The sequence below is a fragment of the Aotus nancymaae genome, unplaced genomic scaffold (assembly GCF_030222135.1).
Source record: "Aotus nancymaae isolate 86718 unplaced genomic scaffold, 86718_ANA_hifiasm-v0.15.2.pri h1tg000020l, whole genome shotgun sequence".
NCBI lineage: Eukaryota > Metazoa > Chordata > Mammalia > Primates > Aotidae > Aotus > Aotus nancymaae.
In genome coordinates, this window is record NW_026988432.1 from 58,447,856 (window position 1) to 58,461,019 (window position 13,164).

Here is a 13,164-nt window from a genome sequence, read left to right on the forward strand (position 1 = left end):
GAGGTGGATCACGAGGTCAAGAGATCCAGACCATCCTGGCCAACATGGTGAAACCTCATCTCTACTAAAAAATAATACAAAAATTGGCTGGGCGTCGTGGTGCGCACCTGTAGTCCCAGCTACTCGGGAGGCTGAGGCAGGAGAATTGCTTGAACCTGGGAGGTGGAGGTTGCAGTGAGCCAAGATTGCGCCACTGCACTCCAACCTGGCACCTGGCAACAGAGCAAGACTCTGTCTCAAAAAAAAAAAAGTATATTCAGTTTTTGATAACGTATCTGATTAAAGACAGATATATTTTTCTTTTCTTTTCTTTTTTTTAAAGACAGTCTCGCTCTGTTACCCAGGCTGGAGTGCAGTTGCACAATCTCGGCTCACTGCAACATTCTGCCACTGAGGCTCAAGTTATTCTCGTGCCTCAGGCTCCCGAGTAGCTGGGATTACAGGTACCCACCACCATGCTCAGCTAATTTTTTTATTTTTAGTAGAGACGGGGTGTCACCATGTAGGCCAGGCTGGTCTCGAACTCTTGCCTCAAGTGATATACGTACTTTTGGCCTCCCAAAGGGCTGGGATTACAGACGTGAGCCATTGCACCCTGCCAAACATAGATGTATTTTTCTGAATTCCCAATTATGATTTTTACCTGTTGCCTTTAGGTATTATATACACACAGACAAATACACATACATATATTTGTTTTGTTTTACTCTAATTGCAATAGCATTTAAATAAATCCACAGAAAATGATGGCTAGAAAGAAAACAATAGAGAAATGTAGAAATTCATTAAATTTACTTAAATTTAAATTAATCATACAAGTGTTTAACAGCATGCTGGTAGGGTGCAATGGCTCATGCCTATAATCCCAGCACTTTGGGAGGCCCAGGTGGGAAGATTGCTTGAGGCCAGAAGGTTAATATTAGCTTGGGTAACATAGCAAGACCCCCTCTCTGCAAAATTTAAAAAATTAGCCAGGTGTGGTGGTGTGTGCCTATAGTCCCAGCTCCTCAGGAGGCTGGGCAGGAGGATTGCTCGAGCCTCGGAGCTCAAGGCTGCAATGAGCTATGACCACACTACTGCACTACAGCCTGGGAAACAGAGTGGGATCTGGTCACAAACCAACACCCAGCACACTTTCTTTGTGCCCATGTGGCCTTCAGGTTGAGAGGAATGCAATCCTGATCATCTGGAATTTATAATCTAATTGGAGAGATAAGACATAACAAAAAAATTAAATAAATTTTCAGGAAATATGTGATTGAATGCCAGTTGGAATAGTAATGACAGTAAGTACTGTATCTCAGATAAGAGATATGTACAAAATAAGCTTCCTAAAAGATGTGAAATGAGAAAGACTTTCTTCATAGGCTTTCTTCAATAGGCTTCAATTCCCTGTGGTGGGTTATCAGTTTCATATTTTTGACAAGACCCAAATCAGAAGCAAGTTCCCTTGGTAGTCAACCTTTTGTTTTCACAATCTACCTTTTTTAGAACATTATTTAGAAAGTTATATATTCAAGGGTGAGCTAATATTATTTCACAAGATTTCCAAAATTTAAAATATGTAGGATTGAATTTTGTTTATCCCAATTTCTTCTGTCATAGTAGAAAGTTGTGCGAGCTTATAGGGAAATCTTGGCTTTTGGTCTAGAGGATTGTTAGTGAGTGACAGGGCTCAGCTCCACAGAGCCTTTAGGGAATGGCTAATTATTTTAACCCAGGAGCTCTCAAGAGTTTATTGACAAGTAGTCAGACACTCTGGCCTTCCCTAGGCATTTTCAGTTGCCCTTTCTAGTTTATCTTACCTTTTCTTGGGAATGGTAGTAACTGGAGGTGTCTGTCATTCCAGGTGATGAATGATTGACTTTCCTCACACATTGGAGTGCTTATCCCACACAGATGGTATAGCCACATGTTACAATTCTAGAGTGGAAGAGAAAGAAATGAAATGTGGTGAATAATTGGACATATCTAATATCCTAGGGTTTTTTGGGTTTGTAAGGGTTGTGTCTAAATGGAAACATCATTTGTCACATGTGTCTTGGTGGGCAAAAAGGTACAAAACAATTGCTCTAGCATAAGGATAGAGGTTATTTCTCTTCAGCCTCATCTTACTGGGAAAGAAAACTCCTCTTCTTCCCTCCATTTTTTGTCTGGATCTCAAATATACTTTTTGGTGGCTGGTCTAAATTGCTTTCCTATCAGTCACTTGAATGCTGGTTCAATTAGACCCTTTCTCTTCAGGGCACCTAATCCTTATAAAAAAAATCACCTAAGTTGCTCTCGATGTTTAACAATGCCATCCAATTCTAATGACTTCTTACTTTTTTTTCTTCTGAAATTCTCTAGCTTTCTTTACGTGTTTGCCTCTTTGCTTTCACTCACTGTGGCTTTTTATTTTGATTCCTCCTCTGAGCATCAACTTCTACTCCACTCAAATAAATACTACTATATCTACCAACTAATTACATTTCAATCCCTACAATGTCAGGTACCTTGGGATTTTTCAAATTACTTTTGATTTGGGGAAAGGAGTTAAAAAAATGTTTCCACTGCAATTATTTAATGATTCAACATTCATAGAAACTTAAACTTCAGAGGAGCAAATCGCCTCAACATAGAATTAATTAAGCTTCATGTTACCCTGGCGAAGTAGGGAGAATAAGTATGCAGTGAGGCTGCAATCATTTCCTCTGAAGTTCGATTAAAAGCCAAGTTTTAAAATGTTAGACCAGAGCTAATCTGCATGACTGCTTTGGGTTTCATTTAAGAAAGAATTGTGGTTGCAAACATTAACACTAAAATATGTGAATCTATTTCCATAATCAGGGCCCTATGGGATGGAGCATAGATTTAACATGGCTTTGGTGCTTACCTGTTTCCAGTACATTGATTAATACTGTCCTCTCATGCGGAACCCAATCAGGGGCAGCCTGCCAGAGGACTATTTTTATAAATTTCAGCTGAACTAATATCTGTGGAAATCTTAAGACTAAAGAAGAGTTGATGAATATACTACAATTAAAGTTGCCTTGTGAATTGAAGAATGAAGTAAAGGATAATGAACATATTGAAATGATTCCACATGTTTTATGCATGACACATTTGTAATTAAAACAGATCCTGAAGGTAAGTTTGTATATACTAACATAATGATTGCAAAAAAGCAGAATGTGTTATTAAATATCTCCAGGGCATATGTCCCAAAAGAAGAATGTGAAAATTTGGTATATTTCACTTCCACAATAGTTGCTTATTAGAAACTAAAGGTTGGATGCACAAGCAAAACATACTCGTTAGGAAATTTGTCTACATTAATCAAATATATGCATATTATATACATCTATTGGCTCATTCCTAATATATAAATTTCTAAACAATGTTTTAGAATAACTTTAATTTCAATAACTCAATTAAATATTAGCATTTGTCAGCCAGGCGTGGTGGCTCATGTTTATAATCCCAGCACTTTGGGAGGCTGAGGTTGGTGGATCATCTGAGATCAGGAGTTTGAGACCACACTGGTCAACATGGTGAAACCCCATCTCTATTAAGTGGGGGTGGGGGGAGGAAATTAACATTTATCAGAATTGCTCAGTCTTACCAGAATCCTTTGAAATGTTTAACAACTCAACAGTTATTGCCCATAGCAGCTCAAGGCTGCATGACTATTATAGCCAGAGCCACCTCAGGATTTAATAGTAATAATAAATAATAATAATGATTTACATTTGCAAAATATATCAATCCCATTGCAGTTTTTAAAATACTGTTACAACCTGTTTGATCATTTGATCCTTAAAATGTAGGAATAAATATTCCCTTACAAATGAGGGATATATATGGAGGCAAATTGCGTGTTTCATAGACTCTCATTTTTAGATTATAAGTAAGGACTAGTTCCAGTCATCTATAGAATGGGTTATTAAAGGTGACTAAAATTTGGTTTCATAAATGAAAATTTGCAGTAACTAGGGACTCTAATTCAGTATCTTTTGTCTAAAGCATCTGGCTATCAGGTAGTTGTTTGCAACTTTGCAAAACTCTTATTGCCCTTGTTTGCATGTGGACAGCTGCAATTCCCACAATATCAAAGAGAAATTCTTATTCCTAAATCATCCCTGGTTTCTTGAGTATGGTATCATTTTTAGTTGCTGCTCTTTTGCTTTGTAATTTTAAGTTAGTGTTGTGAGTTGTTTGGTGAACTACAGTGTAGAGCGTTGCATATTTGCAACAACTGTATTCTTGGACCTACTTTTCATCAAAAGTAGACTTTAAGTTGTGTATGGCAACTTCTAAACCCCTAAACTGTGTATGCATAGGTATAAACCAGCGTGTTTCTGTATTGAGTGAAGCAGACTTACCACAGCGAGAATGGGTGGGATGAGAAGGTCTTGGGGTCTTCGGCTTTCCTTAAGTGGACTGTGTTCAAAAGTGAGAACTACTTGTCTTCAGGAGTCCTGAGCTGGAGAATTACAAGTACCTGCTTGCTTGGCATGTGGTTACAGAGGCTCTGCATAGACACCTCCAGTTTTCATAAAGACTGTGTTTATGTCACATGTTTGTGAGAAGGAGGGGTAGGCCTGCTTGCAATGAATCCAGGTTTTTGCTACACAACTATAAAGAAATAGAATCACAATTGCATGGACCAGCCACCATTACGCTTTATGTGTAAAATGTGTAAAAGTATTATCCTGTTTTTTTCCCTGAAGCTATGATTCCTTACATATGCCTAACTAAAACTCTAAAATTAGAGGGAAACTGAGAGATTTGCCAGTCTTTTTTATTTTTTGAAGGGAAAAGATGAGCCACCGAGAAATGCAGTGACTTAAGACCACAGAGCCTGAGGTAGAATCAGCGATCAGAGTTCTTGATGCTCAGCCAAGTGTCATTTTGTTTTCAATTTTTAAATTTATTTTTTGCATATGAAATATATTCACATGGTTAAAAATTACAATAAGGCTCATAAATTTCCCTTCCATCCCATTCCTCAGCCAAACAGTTTTCTCCTTGTCAGGAAACAATGCTATCAATTTTGTAAACATGCTTCCAGAAGTATTTTATGCATATGCCAAGAAATGTAAGTAGACAGTCTCTCCTCTCTTTTCATACAAATGGTAACATACTCTTCACATGGTTTTGTACTTTGTGATTTTTAACATAACATTTGAAATTATTTTATATTGCTACAATTAAAGCATCCTCATTAATTTTAATGACTGTAGGATCCTTCCCTCCCTCCCTTCCTTCTTTCCTTCTTCCTTTCTTTCCTTCCTTCCTTCATTTCTTTTTCCTTCCTTCCTCTTCTTCTTTTTTTCCTTCCTTCCTTTCTCTCTTTCTTTTCTCTCCTCCCCTCCCCTCCCCTCCCCTCCCCTCCTCTCCTCTTCCCTCCTCTCCCCTCCCCTTCCCTTCCCTTCCAGAATGTTGCTCTTCTTGCCCAGGCTGGAGTGCAATGGCACGATCTCGGCTCACTGCAACCTCCGCCTCCTGGGTTCAAGCGATTCTCCTACCTCAGCTTCCTGAGTAGCTGGGATTACATGGGTCTGCCACCATACTTAGCTAATTCTTTGTGCTTTTTAAGGAGAGACACGGTTTCACTATGTTGGCCAGGCTGGTCTCAAACTCCTGACCTCAGGTGATCCACCTGCCTTAGCCTCTCAAAATGCTGGGATTACAGGCGTGAGCCACAGCGCCCAGCCGGCTGTAGGATATTTCACTGAGTGGATAAATCATAATTTATTTAGTCAGTCACCTATTGATAGACATATAGGTTCTTTCCAGTCTTTTGCTATAACAAGTAATGCTGCAGTGCATATCTCATATGTGTATTGTTTTGCACTTGTTTGAATCTATCTATATAAATTCCTAGAAAAGGAATTTTCTGTGATTATGAGTAGATTATCTGATATATATTGCAAAATTGTACTTCAGAAAGGTTGAATCAACTTACATTTCTGCCAATTATATATGATATTGTTTATTTTACTATATTCTTACCAACAGTGTTATTAAATGTTACCTATCGGCATTTTTCAAAAATTGAAAAATGATGACTGTTGTTTTAAATTACACCCTTTTTTTTAGAGACATGGTTTTGTTCTTGTTGCCTAGGCTGGAGTGCAGTGGTGTGGTCTCAGCTCACTGCAACCTCTGCCTCCTGGGTTAAAGCAATTCTCTTGCCTTAGCCTCCCAAGTAGCTGAAACTACAGGCGCCCACCACCACACTCAGCTAATTTTGTATTTTTAGTAAAGATGGGTTTTACTGTGTTGGCCAGGCTGGTCTCGAACTCCTGACCTCAGGTGATCCACCCACCTTGGCTTCCTAAAGTGCTGGGATTACAGGTGTGAGCCACCGCATCCAGCCTTAAATTGCACTTCTCTTATTTTGAGTAATTCTGAATATTGTTTCATATGCTCCAGAGCCATTTTGTCTTTCCTCCTCCTTCTCCTTCTTTCTCCTCCTCCTCATCCTTCCTCGTCTTCCTCCTCCCTCTTCCTCCTCCTTCTTCTTCCTTTTCATCTTCCTCTTCTTTCTTCTTCCTCTTGCACTTCTTCACAATGGTTAGAATTTAATCCTCACGTCTCTTTTATTGATCACTGTTTCCTGCACCTCATACAGAAAAAGGGAGAACTTTGATAAGACCTGTCTATGCAAAGAGTTTTATCAAAAGCATGCCTTTGTCTAAGCCTGAGCGCGCAGTCAGACAAGAACTTGTGGGCAGGTAAGGGAAAGAGAGGAAGCTGATTCACAGGTTCATCATCAAGATATAGAATGCATCTCAGAATTGTCCACTTCAGTGTCAGAGGGAGCATTTATCTGCTGGCTCATCCTCTATTGCTCCAGCATTGTGTCATGGATCGTAATTCGCCCAGGCTTCCAGGTTGCAATATAGGAATGCCATGGTGTCAGAGAAGTGCTGCAGCAGAAAGTGAGAGAGAGCTGTACAGCAGAGGGGAGCAGCTGCTGACAGTGCCTGTGCCCAGGGCACATAACCTGTGCAGCCGCACAAAGCCTGGGTTTGGTTGAATGCACTCATGTTCTCACATTATTGGCTTGATATTCTTAATAATTTTTGGAACAAGTGGCTTTGCCTTTTTATTTTTCACTGGTCCTTCCAAATTATTTAGCTGTCTGGCTGTCAGATTATGTTGCATGAAGTTGGTTATTACACAATAGTTGGAATAAAAAAGTTGTTCCAAGAGAATGTGAGGTAAGGCACAGTGGATGTTTGATATACTGATACAACGTTTATAACATCCCTATATAGTTAGGTGCTATGAGTTAGGTGCTATGACCTGAGTTAGGTGCTATTACCCCATTTCAAAGATGAAGAAATGGGTCTTGGCATAGTGGCTCATGCCTTCAATCCCAGCACTTTGGGAGGCCAAGGTGAGGGGATTACTTAAGGCCAGGAGTTTGAGACAAGCCTGAGCAACATGATGGAACCCTGTCTCTGCTAAAAATACAAAATTAGCCAGGTGTGATGGTACACACCTGTAATCCCAGCGACTCAAGAGGCTGAGGCAGGAGAATTGTTTGAACCCGGGAGGCGGAAGTTGCAGTGAGTGGAAACTGCACTACCATACTCCAACCTGGGCGACAGATTGAGACTCCGTCTCAAAAAAAAAAAAAGATGAAGAAATGAGGCTGGGAATAGTGGCTCACACCTATAGTCCCAGCATTTTGTGAGGGCATGGTAGGTGGATCACTTGAGGCCAGGAGTTCGAGACCAGCCTGGCCAACATGATGAAACCCATCTTTATTAAAAATACAAAAATGAGCTGGACGTGGTGGGTGTCTGTCGTCCCAGTTACTTGGGAGGCTGAGGCATGAGAATTGCTTGAGCCCAGGAGGCAAAGATTGCGGTGGGTAGAGATCCCGCCACTGCATTCCAGCCTGGGTAACAGAGTGGAGGAAGATTATCTTGAGGCCAGGAGTCTGAGAGCAGCCTGGGCAACACAGTGAAACCTCATCTGTACAAAGATTTTAAAAAATTAGTTTGGCATGTTGGTGTACACCTGTAGACCCAGCTGCTCTGGAGGCGGAGGTGGGAGGGTTGTCTGAGCCCAGGAGTTCAAGGCTGTAGAGAGCTATGATGGTACCACTGCACTCCAGCCTGGGTGTCAGAGCAAGACTCTGTGGCTCAAAAATCAAAATGGAAAAGAGATGAAGAAACAGATTCAGGTAAGCTAATTAAAATGATGGTTAATTCATAAGCCTGGTGGTAAATGATGAAACTAGGATTCAAACTAGGGTTTGTCTGAACTGAAACGCCTGAATCTTTCTGTCACACATGCTTGAGAGTGAGGATGAGCCAATTTTTCTTTTTTTTTCTGCCATGTATATTCTGGACAGACTAAAATTTAGAGGTATATTCCCCATTAGCCGTAAGGGATGCTCTTGCCACATTCGAACACACTGGAAACTGTGTGGACACCTGGGTAGACCTAGGGATGGCAACATCACAAAATTTTCTTCTTCCTTCTTGGATAAGTGAAGAAAGAAGGCATAGAAGTTAGCCAGAAATGCCACAGGGAAAAAAGGCATCTGGGTACATCTTAATTTATTTTTATTTTTTTAGAGATAGTGTCTCACTGCATTGCCCAGGCTGGTCTGAAACTCCTGAGCTCCAGCAATCCTCCCACCTCAGCATCCCAAAGTGCTGGGGTATATTAAAAAAAATTAAAGGGCAGAGTGTGGTGGCTTACGCCTGTAATCTCAGTATTTTGGGAGGCCGAGGCAAGCGGATCACCTGAGGTCAGGAGTTTGAGACGAGCCTGACCAACATGGTGAAACCCCGTGTCTACTAAAAAAAATACAAAAACTAGCTGGGCGTGGTGATACAAGCCTGTTATCCCAGCTACTCCGGAGGCCGAGGCAGGAGAATCTCTTAAACCCAAGAGGCAGAGATTGCAGTGAACCGAGATGGCACCACTGCACTCCAGCCTGAGCAACAAGAGTGAAACTCCATCTCAAAAAAAAAAATTATGTTTTCTGGGTGAGATGACATATACCTCCTACCTAATGAATGGAGAGAAACAAAGTGCAGCAAGAGTAGAACATGGTGGAGCCAATTTGTTGGCTGAGGCTCCGATGATTAGCTGATTCCAAACCCAGCACAGTGAGAGCTGTGTGTCCCTACTCAGCCTCTCTCCTCGGCACTGTGACCTGCACCCTGTCCTCTCCCTGCTGGGGCCGCACAGTGGCTGGAGTGTAGCAATCACGTGGAAGTTGTTCCTCCTCGGCACACACCATCAAAAACCTAAAGCAGACTTCTTTCCTTTTTTTTTTTTTTTTAATTTCTTTCTGGAAACCCTGTACAAGGCATCTGTGTGTGGCCAACTTCACTGGATATGAAGGTAATAAGAAGGTTTTGCTTGATTGGACCATTGGCCTGGCTTGCCTGGGACAGTCCTGGTTTACACATGATGTTATTATTAATAGTATCCTCTTTTACTCTCAAAGGGTCCAGGTTTGGGTCATAAATTGTATGGTTGCTCTAGTTAATTACATCGTCAGATAGCAAATAACTTATCATAATGAATATTTATTTGGCTTTCCTGTTTTAAAAGCCTTATGGTCGTCAGACAGGCTCCACACACCTGTGGCACCACTACTACGCTAACAAGTGTGCGTCACTCAGCCCCTCAGAGCAGGTGACTTAAGCTGGGCCAACCACATTACCTGGCCTCAGTGAGACCGGTCTGAGGGAATGGGCATGTGGCCTAAGCCAGGATCCCATTATCACCTGGGATTGTCTAACTGAATCCAGGATAGAAGATACTCTTTCCTCTTGTGAGCTGAGATATAGGCTCTAAGTATCCAAGCCCAGTGTTGCCTGAGGTTAAGTGTCCTGATAGAAAAAAGTGGCTCCAGTTATAGGACACTGTGGCTCATCTCCCAGAGTGTGCCTGTGACTTCCTTTCTCCTCCCATCTTTTCCTGTGTTCTCTTACCTCTTTGCCTCTAATTCCTGTTCCCTTTGGATACAGATCAGTTCAGCTTTCTGCAGCCCTACATCCAAACTTAGGCACTGCATTCATGCATCTGAAGACCCTTATGGGGCAATGCTAAATAATGGGCTGCCACGGGCATGGTGGCACATGCTTGTAATCCCGGTTACTTGGAGGCTGAGGCAGGAGAAATCTCTTGAACCCAGGAGGTGGAGGTTGCAGCAAGCCAAGATTGCACCATTGCACTCCAGCCTGGGCAACAAGAGCAAAACTCTGTCTCAAAAAATTAAAACAAACAAACAACCAGAAAAACCAATGGGCTGCCAACTTCAGGGCCCAGTCCCCACCTGGTCCTTCAGGAGGAACTGGGAAAAATGGAGATTTGTTCCCGCTCCGCATCCCCACGCAGATCACAGAGATAGAGCATTCTGCTTTCAAAAATCACTTTTTCTCTTTATTACAGTAGTAAATTATGATACTATACATTCATGATGAGAAGAAGATACGCAAAGAATAATGTACTGTCAACTAAGAATGATAAAAGGAAATACAGAGATTTTCATTTCAAATGCAAATTTCAATAAAACAGCATTAAATCAGCCCACGATCTTACACACAAAAACTTGTTTATGATTGTGGCTTTTTTGCATAAAATGTAGAAAACATTAGTCTAGACTCTTTCGTTCTTCGTTTCAGAAAGTTAACTTGAACAAACTTGAACAAAAATGGAGAGTGAATTGGTTTATGGAACCAACCATGAGATGAGTAGGGGAGAGCTTTCTCCAGGACAAGTGGACCAAGATTAAGTTTTCAAGGCGCTCGCTCCATCCATGAGTTTTGATTCTCTCTACCTGTTTGCTTCACTTTCTCCCTCTTCATGTGGGCTTTTTCCACTATCAGGATACTTTGCCTTAGGCAACACTGGGCTTGGATCCTATAGCATCAAACCAGGCTAAATAACCAGGCATAATTATTGAAACCAGGTGCCAACCATCCATCTATGTTTTCCCAATAAACTATGTAGCGAGTTGGTACAAGGCACCTCCAGGCAGCTTTGGACTTCTGACAGCATGTTATAAATCACTGATTAGTACACCCCATCCTTTCTTGGCCAAGCCTATGGTTCCAGCATCTCTGGAGAAAATGCACAGAGTTACACAAACTAGCTTCAAGTTGGCCCTATTCTTTCAGAGCCTAAGGATGAAGATTACCCTTCCTGGGCCCCAGGAGTCACATCCAGCTTTGCTCCAGATGAAGACCTAGAATCCTGAAAACACAACTTAGGTACCAGGTGTGCAAAGTCACAGACAAATGCCCAAGCTCCCTCAATGCACAGAGGGCCAAGCACATAAATCTCATCATCATGGAGATGTGCTTGAATATGTCCTCCTGGAGCCTAAGCTCAGACTGGCATGTTTCATTCAGTTGCCACTGATGCTCTGATCCTGGAGAAGTGGGAGAAAGGAAAGTGAGGATAGAGACTGGTTTTTCTTGCCTCTCTTACTTCTTAACCCTCTCCTATGCCCCACCTCCCTTGAAGTCCTCTGCCAATATCCCATAACCTAGTAGAGTAGCATAAGCTTGGGATGCACGAGAAAATGACCAACCTGAATCCCACCTTCATTCAATGAATATTCATGTCTCATATGTAAGGAGCTTGCAGATGCTCTAGAGCTCATGGAAGTAGACAGAAGTTGTCTCTATTCACATGGGGTTTATAGTCTACAAGAATGCAGATAATTAACAAGATAAACATTCAGATGAATACACAACTTCAAATAGTACAAGGAAAAGGAAACAATTTGTTGCGAGAGAGAATAAAGGTTGTTGGAACCTGCAAGAAATCAGAGGCCAGGAGGAAGCAACACTGTCTAAGGAACTGACATTTAAGCTGAGAGCTGTAGGAAGGAATGATTGACATAGAAGAAGGGGAAGAGGGAGGGAACAGCATGTGCAAAGGCCCTGAGGAGGGACTGCTCAGCAAGTTAAAGAAAAGTGACTGGAGGCTGTTGTGGCTGGATGTGGCAGGTGTGGGCAAGAGTGGTAGCAGATGTGAGGTTGAAATGGCCAAAGAGCATTGTGCAGGGTCCTGCAGCCACAGCAAGGAACTTGGAACCTACTTCAGATTTGCTAATCTCATGGGTTGACTTCTCCAAAAACAGAGCCTGAGACAAGGGTTTGGGTGCAGGTGGTTGATTTGGAAGTTGATTTCAGGAAGCAGGAACAAGGAAAGGAAAAGATTTACTAGACAAAGCCATATACATGTCCATCATCAAGGTCACCACTGAGAGCAACAGAAGGCTCTGTTGCTTCAGGGACCTCGGGAAATTAGTGCAGGAAGCCCTCTGGAATTTTCCACCTGAAGGAAGGATAGTGGCACATTTATTTTGATGGTCACCTCTGGGCTGTTAACTCAGCACTTCTGGGCTGGACTTTTGCACATACTAACAAGGTTTCAGTAGCATCCGAGAAGACTCTAGGGCAGAAAGCAGAAAGACTCAAGGCACACTCTTGAGGTTGGGTGAGAAGTTAGTATCAGTGGCCTGCTGTGGTCATGCCTGTAGTTCCAGTACTTTGGAAGACTGAGGCGGGTGGATTACAAGGTCAGGAGTTCAAGACCAGCCTGGCCAATATGGTGAAACCCCTTCTCTTCTAAAAATACAAAAATTAGCCAGCTGTGGTAGCATGTGCCTGTAATCCCAGCTACTCGGGAGGCTGAGGCAGGAGAATTGCTTGAACCCAGGAGGCAGAGGTTGCAGTGAGCAGAGATCATGCCATTGCACTCTAGCCTGGGTAACAAGAGCGAAACTCCATCTAAAAAAAAAAGTATCAATGCAGAGAAGGAGCATGGGGGTGAGACATAGGCATAGGGTGCCTCTGCCACCAATAGGGAGCCTAAGACAGTCTTTAAGTGGGAGAGGGCCATCTGATTGCAACTTAGATGCCATCTGCCCAGCTGTGCACACAAAGGGAACAAGAACTTTGCATTTGTGAAGCACCTACTCCATACACCAATACCATGAGTTTTATACACATTATCTTTAATTATTCATAGTAGGAGTGATTGTCTGCGTCTTTCATGATCAGGGGTTTTGGGTGGTCCTAGATGACAAGCTTCCCCAGGGGTAACTTCTCTCCTTCCATTTGATCCAAGCCAAAGAAGAGTCTTAGATGCCATCTGATGCTTAAACAGATTATTCTGGCATGTTCT